The sequence below is a fragment of the Ctenopharyngodon idella genome, chromosome 5 (genome assembly GCF_019924925.1).
Source record: "Ctenopharyngodon idella isolate HZGC_01 chromosome 5, HZGC01, whole genome shotgun sequence".
Classification (NCBI taxonomy): Eukaryota; Metazoa; Chordata; class Actinopteri; order Cypriniformes; family Xenocyprididae; genus Ctenopharyngodon; species Ctenopharyngodon idella.
Window position 1 is genome coordinate 21,323,742 of NC_067224.1, and position 8,439 is coordinate 21,332,180.

Sequence of the window (8,439 nt, forward strand, 5' to 3'; positions counted from 1 at the left end):
GAAATGTTAGCTGTTGTGTGTTCGTGTTTTGTAATACTTTTGAAAAACGTTTATATCAGTAGCTCCAGATAATGTATTTAATGTCAAGTGATGTAACCGTTAAGTAAAAAGTACGAAACATCACATAGGATGCACGTGAGTTGGCTACATAACTTTTCACGCTTTCATATATTTTTCAAGGTAGGCTATATCATAATTTTTAATTGGTTTGGTGACTCCATTTGACCTGATCAAAACGTTCCTTTTCATTAATAAGGTGAAGATATATTATATAATCTTAATGACCTTGACATCGAGGTCCTTGATTTATGAATTTCTTGACTCCTGATAAAAATGGCCTCAAGCGTGTTTATTTTGATTTGATGTACAAACGTTTTTCTGGAATCTTTCCACTCCTTATTTTATTTTATTTTTATAAGATTAACCATTTTTTTATATAAGATTTTTGCCACTGATAAAACGTTAGATTGATAAAATGTGCACAGTTACCATCTATAGGCTATATTTTTAAAACCCCACATAATATGATTTTTAATACTGCTAACATGTTTATATAAGAAGTCCCTATATTAGCCTGACGAATTGAATTTTTGTATGGGCCTTACGTATTTCTGAAGAAATTAATCCGAAAAAGAGCTTCAAGTGAATTGAATGACCCACATACATACTCCTTCTTTATTTTAAGCACGAGGGAACGTGTATACCATTGGTGGACAAGCACATACTTTATGACTGGATGAGAAGCTATTGTCGAAGCTGTCTATCCGGAATGCTTACAGGTTCTAATGCAGCTCTGTAGTTTTGCGCACGAGCCTCGTGAACGTGTCTGCCACACAGGCAGTTGCATCATTATTGGAAATTCTGAGCACTGATTCTTACTGGGACAAGCAAGCAACAAAACTTAAAATATATAAATATAAATTTCATGTTGGAGGCTATGTGTATGAACCCTATGAACTCATAGAAGGTGAAATATGGAAAGAGGACCTTCAGGATGAAGACTGACTTTGATATTACAAGAACTAGGTGTGTTTTACAGCTGTGAAATCTTGCTATTTTAAAAACGAATGGTAAGTAAAATGGTCGGCATCCCTTAAAATTCAATGTGAGGTTTTCAAGAAAGTCTTTGAAAAGGTAAATTATATGTTTGTACTCTTTGCTAATTGGCATAATGCCAAGTTGTTACATGGATTAATTTCATGTAGCACATGTTAATGACAACACAGAATTAATCAAAATGTTACAATTTCATTGGAGCCTTTGAAAAGCCTCTCAGTTTGTTTTTCATTGGCCCTCTAATAATGAAACAATAGTGGTGTCGAGGCCAGTTGTTTTAATATTGCTATACCTGCTGAGAGAAAAGCAGCACTACACATTTTCTGTTTAAAGGGCCGCACAGCGGGAATTTCACTGTTCCTTTTAAAATGTCTGAAACATGAATTTCAATCATCTTCACACTATATTGTGTTGGATAGTTAAATGTGGACTTCATTCCCGCCAGTATAATTTCAAGATGACAGTAAAATTCCAAGAAAAGTTTACACCTTTAAAGGAATATTATAAATAGCACAGTCTAAACTGTGGCCCTTTATGCTTATTTGAAAAATGAGAGCAAACCATCTAAATACAATATCACTGAGGTTTTAAGGTATAGAAATACTCACATAGATACTTTTATGGTCAAATTTTACTTTTTAAAAAAAAAATTAATATCATAGCAAATGAAGCTAATGAGATACAGTATACTTGCATGCCATTGTGAGCAATTAGTTAAGCAATTTGTTGTGTAGATGACGAGGCCAATATGCATGGTATATGCTCTTGTTCTCTTATATGTATGAATTTCCTAGAGCATTTTGCTCACAGAATCTTGAGTTACCTTTAAAATGTGATGGCAGCCTTCAGTAATTTGAAAGGAATGCGTTCTGAAAACATTACAAACTTAATCACTAGATAAATGACTTGAGACATGGAGGTCTGTGATGTAGGTTCCTCTTTGTTTCACTTGCTGCACAACATGGATTGATCACTTTAATGTAAACAGTGCAGAACTGTTTACCTCCCAAATTGTAAAGGCCATTTGTTTGTGTTGGACCCTCCAGTAACTGCAGTGAGGTAATACCCCAGATGAGTATAAACACCAATGATCCTGATTGATTCATCAATGATCCTGGCTTTTAACAACTTTGTAGTATCATGCAGGTTTTTCTCTCCTGGGGAAGAATCATTTGTTACCGTTTCGTTGATCATTATCTGTGAATTAAGCTTTTGAGTAACATGGGAGGAGATGAGTTTTCAGGTACTGCCACGAATGACAGCGTCTGGACAGTGTTAAATGATTGCATAATACTTTTTACATTTAACAGTTTTTTTTTTCTAGTGATAAAGTATGTTTTGAGCTGTTTCATAACATTTAATCAAAATAAAAAAATTAATTCATTAAAAGTAAATCAATAAAATGATCTCATGATGGGATGAGTTTTATATACAGCATGAAGCACCATGTCAGAACCCATTAAGGTTCTATATAGAATCTTTTCTTTTAAGAGTGTACTGTCATTTTGGTTTCTCTTCATTGAAAGCTTATGTTTTTAGAAGTTATGCGTTTGTTGTATATTAAACTGCAAAAGTTTTTTGTAAGCAGTCATATATTATATGAATTCTATGACTTGCTTTATGTTTTATATAATGTGGAAGCTAATATTGGGGGGGGGGGGGGGGGGGGGGCTTTAAATTGCATTAACAGTATTAACATTTAAGAGATGAAACTTCTTTAAAATAGAAAGTTCTTTCCTAATTTCCCTCTACGTGTGATTTGTGTTGTTTTACAAGCTCTTTTACAGCCCGCTGATTTGGGAATTACTGTTATTTATTTTTAAGTCACAATGTGACAAGGTAGTTTCCATTTGCTTGAGGGTGTTTTTCTGATGATTTATGTAGATTTCCTATTGGAATAACAATCAAGTAGAGTATGCGTTGTGACCCCAGAACCACTTTCTCAACCTTAGTCCTTTGCAAACGTGCCCACAGTTAGCTGAAACATTCCACCACAGCAAGGCGGAACAAGAGAGAAGGTTTTTGCTCTCTGTCTTGAGGTTTTCTCAAACCAGAGACATATTTTTGAGCTGTACTCTAAGGGTCAAAGATTCTCACCCTATTCCCTCCTCCTATTCCTGAGAGTTGGAGCATGAGGCGACGTGAAAATGGCCACACATTTCAAACACGTCCTTTCAAAACAGCCCACAGATCAGTCAAGCATTTAATCTGTAATAGATCTAAACATTTGCTTTGGACAAAGTAGTCCCTCATTCATTTATGAGAAAGCCGGCGCTTTGTTTTTGCAAAGTGTCCAAGGGCATTTGGTGAGGAACAAAGAAGCACCTGTTCACTTGTTACAGACAGAGTTGCCTGTCAGTGAGCACTGAAATCGCTGACGAGACGCTGTCAGTGTAGAGCGATCAGTACCTACTGACAGATTTGGCAAGATAAAAGCGAGCAGGGTAAGCTCTGCTTCCCCCCTCGCTACACACACCAGTCAGAGGTATAAATGAAATGTTACCAATGTACTTTTAAAAAGTGTCAGTGAGTATCATCAGTGAAGTTTGCCTATGTTTGATTTGATGCAGCAACTGATTATGCATAATTAAATGCATCATTCACCTTTCTAATAGTTATATGATAGTTTGATTACTCAAGAAGTTGGTGTAATTGCATGTGTATACACAATAATGTATTTATAATGGTAATAAACATTAGCAAACTCCAATATTATTCTATTTATATATAAATAACATGAAATATTTCAAGTGCTTAGACATTTTATGTACATTATTTATATACGTTACTTACACTCAATACATTATTTTGTCCATAAAAACTGGGAGATCATGCTTTTGCCCTGAAACTCTGGAATAATTTTCCTCTATATGTAAGGCAGTCCCAAACACTCTCTGCATTTATCTCTTTTATCTGCTATTTAATCAAGACTTAAAACTTAATTGCAACTTGATGTTGGAAGAGAAGGCCTGGCTTGCAGTCTCTGCTCTAATTCATCCCAAAGGTGTTCTATCGGGTTGAGGTCAGGACTCTGTGCAGGCCAGTCAAGTTCCTCCACACCAAACTCGCTCATCCATGTCTTTATGGACCTTGGTTTGTGCAAACTGTTCCCACAAAGTTGGGAGCATGAAATTGTCCAAAATGTCTTGGTATGCTCAGAGTTCCTTTCACTGGAACTGAGGGGCCAAGCCCAAGCCCTGAAAAACAACCCACACCATAATCCCTCCTCCACCAAAAATTACACTTGGCACAATGCAGTCAGGCAAGTACTGTTCTCCTGGCAAGACAAGATTGCCAGACAGAGAAGCGTGATTGGTCACTCCAGAGAACACGTCTCCACTGCTTTAGAGTCCAGTGGCGGCGTGCTTTACACCACTGCATCCAACGCTTTGCATTGCACTTGATGTAAGGCTTGGATGCAGCTGCTCGGCCATGGAAACCCACTCCATGAAGCTCTCTATGCACTGTTCTTGAGCTAATCTGAAGGCCACACGAAGTTTGGAGGTCTGCAGCTATTGACTCTGCAGAAAGTTCTGCGCACTGTGCGCCTCAGCATACACTGACCCCGCTCTGTGATTTTACGTGGCCTACCACTCCATGGCTGAGTTGCTGTTGTTCCCAATTGCTTCCACTTTGTAATGAAACCACTGACAGTTGACCGTGGAATATTTAGTAGTGAGGAAATTTCACGAATGGACTTATTGCACAGGTGGCGAACCTATCACGGTACCATGCTTGAATTCACTGAGCTCCTGAGAGCGACCCATTCTTTCACAAATGTTTGTAGAAGCAGTCTGTATGCCTAGGTGCTTGATTTTATACACCTGTGGACATGGAAGTGATTGGAACACCTGAATTCAATGATTTGGAGGGGCGTCCCAATACTTTTGGCAATATAGTGTATATATTTACATTCATGTAAAAAAAATAAGTACAAAAACTTTTTAAAAATGTCATTTTTTAAATATACATAATTTGAATATACATAAAATAAGGTACAAATATATTTATTTATTGTAATATATAATATTTTTTAAAATGTTCAGATATTTATTTATATACATATTACATTGTGTTCAAGAAATACAGATTTCGATTATAGAAAACCTGGTGTCCGACGGGTATTTCAGAAACTGCTGATCTAATGGGATTTTCACGCACAACCATTTCTAGGGTTTATGGAGAATGGTTAGAAAAGGAGAAAATATCCAGTGAGTGGCAGTTCTGTGGGTGAAATGCCTTGTTGATGGCAGAAGTCAAATGAGAATGGCCAGACTGGTTTGAGCTGATAGAAAGGCAACAGTACCTCAAATATCCACTAATCAAGGTATGCAGAAGAACATCTCTGAACGCACAACACGTTGAACCATGAAGCAGATGGGCTACAGCAACAGAAGACCACACTGTCACTCCTGTCAGCTAAGAACAGGAAACTGAGGCTACAAATTTGCACCAGCTTACCAAAATATTGTTCGTTTTTCCTATCTTCTATTGTTCTGTGAATCACAAAAGAATTTTCAGTGTTTTTTAGAATATTGGAAAAATGGTGCATGGACAGATGAGTCTCTATTTCTGCTGCAACATTTAGATGATAGGGGTCAGAATTCGGTGTAGACAACATGAAAGCATGGATCTATCCTTCCTTGTATCAACGGTTCAGGCTGAGTGTGGTGTAAAAGTGTGTAGGATATTTTCTTGGCACACTTTGGGCCCCTTAGTAACAATTAAGCATTGTTTAAACACCGCAGCCTGCCTGAGTATTGTTGCTGACCATGTCCATCTTCTGATGGCTACTTCCAGCTGGATAACGTGCCATGTCACAAAGCTCAAATCATCTTGAACTGGTTTCTCAACTGGTTTCTTGAACATGTCAATGAGTTCACTATACTCTGCATATACAATGTTGGGCACTGAAGATAAATTTAAACAAGTAACCCTTCATATTCTGAAATATATAATGCTATTTAAATGAAAGTTTCAGTATTTACAATATTAGTAAAAAAATAATTTAACATGTTTACATGTTTACATGTAATAAACTTTTTAAAGTCAGTTACATAAAAATGTATCTGTTTAATTTAAATGGGAAAAATGAGACTGTTTGCGCTTTGGTTAACTGCTACTTAGTCAAACTAGTTCTGAAGTTAATATGCAACTATGCTACGTTCATGCAACTGGCACCAGAAGACAAAGCTGATACCTAATATATGAGACATATAAGAGAATAATCAGCCTTTAGTATCCTGAGCTTAGAGAAAGCTCTGTCAGAACGATAGCTTTGTGGGCAGCACATCAACATTGAGGCACAGCAGCACCTCAGACAGCACGAGTTTGAGTCCCATGGTACTTTCCTGCTCATGTTCCCTTCTCGCCTCTCCCATAGTTTCATGTCTCTCATCATACGGTCCTATCCATTAAAGGTGAAAAACCCCAATGTCATAAAAAAAAAAAAAAAAAAAAGCAACCTCTGAAAATATTTTTATAATGGAGTCTTGAAAGAGATTACTGCAAGACAATAAAGAGATCTCTTCTTTCTCATTTTGAACTCCATTCTCTCAGAACTTTCTCATGTCACAGTTGTGTCTACTTTTATATCTCCTAAGGCATTTTAAGATAAAAAAAATCTGCGACACTGTTGATACTACAATGAGAGATATATGAGAATCACAGCTAAGTCTCACGAGCTTAGAAAACTTCTGAGCAATAAAATATTCCTATAATGGAGTCTTGAAAGAGACTGCAGCAAGACAATAAAGAGATGTTCTATGTTTCTCCCACCACTCTCTCAGTTTTGACTCTTTTTCTCTAAGATATTTCTCATGTCTCATTTCTGTCTACTCTTATTTCTCCTAAGAAATTTTAGGAAAAACATGTGAAAGTCTGTTTATACTAAAATGAGGGGATATATGAGAATCATAACTAAGTCTCATGAGCTTAGAAAAAGCAACCACTGAGCAATACATTTTTCCTCTTGGGGGAAAATCGGGTTGTTATCAGGTTTCTATTTGACCCGATAGCAAGGCGTACCTAATAAAGTGGCTGGTGAGTGTGTAACTGTTGTGACATTTCGCACAAGGGAAAAATCTGAAATTTAGAACAGTATAACATGAATGTATCACATTATATTGTTAAGAATTTTAACAAAAATACCAATTTTGTTTTTAGTAACACATATGCACTGATGTGAGCTAAGACATACTCAGCCTCTTTTTTGAGATTGTCTCTTATTGACCACCTACTGTGTAGTCTCTGAAAAACCTCAAAAGTTCAGCAACAGCCCTTTTCCAATACATCATCCACATCTGCTTCTCTCTGGACTCTCTGCATCTTCCTTTGAGTGCCAGGCTTTTGCACCAGCCTCCATTCCTCCAGGTCATAGTTGGGGCTACGGAAATTGCTGGACTCTCTGATGTAGTCCCATATCCCTCTTGTGGACTAGAGAAATACATCTTTTGAAGTCTTCCCATCCTCCCCCTTCTTTTCTGTCTCTCGCCCTTATTCCTATCTAGTAAAACCAACAAACAGTCACCATTTCCTCCCTCTCACCAATCAACAGGGAGTTTCCTGTGCACTTCCCGTGGCATAAATCCACCTTCAGGCCTACCTGACTGCTCTGGCTCAAGGCACAGTAATCAGAGCTGGACACTCAAAATGCCTGCACAGCATTGAAAGATTAGTTCCGTATAGTTTTACAGTGGCTTTCCGAAGGCCTATATTTTACCTCTGTGCTTAAAGTGGCCTCTCTCTGAGAGCAGAACCCTGTGCACTCTGACAAATGGTCCAGAGCAAGAAACAACAACAAACCTGGTGGTAGTCAAGATAAAATATGTGACCTGTACACTGCATTCGTAAAGCTTACAGCTTGTTCCAGTTAATGACCTGGCATGACCCAACAACGACAACGTGATGGTGCTGGTGTCTGTATTAACAGTGCATGAATGACTGGTACATCTTTTGTCCGGTTGTATAATTTATGTTCGATTGCGGTTCACCCCATAGCCTTAGCGGAGTGAACAACAGCTGTGTCTGACATTGTTAGCGGCTGAGCTACTGACACCTGCGTGCTCAGTATAACTGTAACTATGGAATGTGAACAAGAGCGGTTTACTTTGATTTCATATGCATGCAATATATAAATCTACTTCTAAAAAAAATTTAGCTCATAAGCATCGAAGATAATGAACAATTCATTCACTGAAATCTCATTTTCAGCACAATAATATCATTCTTCTACTAGAAATAGGAAGAAACCACTTAAAGGGATAGTTCACCCAAAAATGAAAATTTTGTCATTATTCATTCCTGTCGTTGACCTGTGTAAGACAAAAAAGGATGTTTTTTAACTTTTTTTTTTGTCCATTAAGTAAAAATGTGGTCACAATG